Source organism: Cebus imitator, unplaced genomic scaffold, assembly GCF_001604975.1.
Source record: "Cebus imitator isolate Cc_AM_T3 unplaced genomic scaffold, Cebus_imitator-1.0 Scaffold36, whole genome shotgun sequence".
In the NCBI taxonomy this organism is placed as follows: Eukaryota; Metazoa; Chordata; class Mammalia; order Primates; family Cebidae; genus Cebus; species Cebus imitator.
The window spans coordinates 774690-776624 of NW_016107351.1; the positions used below are offsets into that span (position 1 = coordinate 774690).

The 1935-nt window shown below is 41.9% G+C and overlaps 1 protein-coding gene across 3 annotated transcripts in view; it reads right to left on the reverse strand.

The window, feature by feature from the left end:
* NARF (nuclear prelamin A recognition factor) overlaps positions 1-1935 on the reverse strand; it is a 24746-nt gene that overhangs the window by 15935 nt on the left and 6876 nt on the right. For all 3 annotated transcript variants that reach the window (XM_017524724.2, XM_037737135.1, XM_037737134.1), the window contains one exon: positions 1335-1467. The gene's annotated coding sequence lies outside the window, so the exon portion shown is untranslated. The remainder of the gene's footprint in view (positions 1-1334; positions 1468-1935) is intronic.

Sequence of the window (1935 nt, forward strand, 5' to 3'; positions counted from 1 at the left end):
TGGTCTCGATCTCTTAACCTCGTGATCCACCCGCCTTGGCCTCCCAAAGTGCTGGGATTACAGGCTTGAGCCACCGCGCCCGGCCTAAAAAATTACAAATTTTAAAATATTACCTTAAGAAATCAACTTTACTGTGGATACATTTTATTGGTATATAATATTCCATTACATAATTTTAACAATCTATCCCCAAATAAGTGCTTTCACCATGAGAAAATATAGCAAGTGACAACTTTGATCTTTAGTAAAACTAACATAACCTGGGCTTTATGATTACAAGCATGAAGGAGCGACCTAAAGCGTGTGCACCTGTCGCTGTAGCTGGCTTTCAGCTGCAGCCCATTATGTGCTAGATGACCAGGCCCTGAGAGAGCCCAGGCACCTAGGGCACAAGGAATATTGGGAACCCCAGGCTGCTACTTGGACTTCAAGCTTGTCCTGACGACCCTTATACCAAATACCATTTTATTTCAAGAGTAATCTCCAATATATTTACATCTATGTACTCATTTAGCAGGGATGAGATTGAGCTATGTTGTCCAGGCTGGTCTCCAGCTCCTGGCTTCAGGCAATCTTCTGCCCTTGGCCTTCCAAAGTGCTGGGAATACAGGCATAATCCACCACACCTGACCAGTATTTACAATTTTTAAAAGCAGCTGTAAAATATCACTCAAGTTTTCCTTTTCTGAACTTGCACATTGACCATCCTGCTGTGAGGATGCTCAAGGCTGTAAGAGCCCCACTAAAGAGCAAATAGAGGGAAGAAATTCCAGTTTGACCAAAGCAGAAGACACAGAAGCATGATCCATCAACATTTCAGGCATTATTATTCCAGTGTCTATGTCTGAGTTCTTTGATTGTATTCTTAAATTTCTACCTTTCATTCCTCAAGGAAGGAACACAAGCCCATTCCCTTTCTGCTCTGCTCTTCAGAGAGCTTCTTGGGAAACCAGACATTAATCATTTCAGAAGTGACTGTTTATCAAATACACCCCCTCCTGGGGTAAGGGGTGACTTGGAGCTTGCTGGGGCACTGTGGGATCTCCCAGTGTCCCTGTTTGTGCTGTCAGAAAGTGGTCACTTTTGACTCCCACAGGGGTCAGCTCCCACTGTGTAACAAAACACCATCTGCACAGCAGAGGAGAAAAGTGACACTCGCCTACCGTCAATCAGAGGCTGGGCTTGACACACGAGACAAGGTCTTTTTACCTTCAGAGAGACTCTTGTGGAAGCTGCTTATTTACCCTGTGCCCTTGAAAACTGAACTTTAGAGATTAAAAATGGTGCTTATTAACTCAAGTTATAAACTTCCAATTTATGAAAAGATGACTCACCAAGACTTTTGAGGAAACCACAGAGTCTTCTGGATGCCTCAGTTACACTGAGGTTGAATTTAGCAGCAAAATAAGGCAAAGACTGAGGACACACAGACACTACCAGCACTTTGTGCTTTGAGGTATCACATTTCTAGAAGAAGAAATAGAGAATGTCAGGTATCTGCTGATTACGCAAGGGGTAAAAGTTACACATCTTAACGAGAAATTCAGAACAAACAATGTAATAGATGGTCTATGCAAAGACTAATAAACTAGACAAACACTGGCAAACATACTAAGGAAAAAGGAGAAAAAATCAGGATTATGATGAGGTTTGGGCTTTTGGTAAATAATTTTTTAAAAGTCAGGATTTAGAAAATGAAACATGCGCTGGATACGGTGGTGCATGCCTACAGTTCCAGCCATGCAGGAGGCTGAGGCAGGAGGATTGCTTGAGGCCAGGAGTTTGAGACTGCAGAGCACGATAATCACACTTAGGAATAGTCACTGCGCTCCAGCCTGGGTGACAGAGTGATACTCTGTCTTAAAAGAGAGAACTACAGATCTAAGAGACTTTGTCAATTTTTTTTTTTTTTTTTTTTTTTTTTTTTTTTTTTTT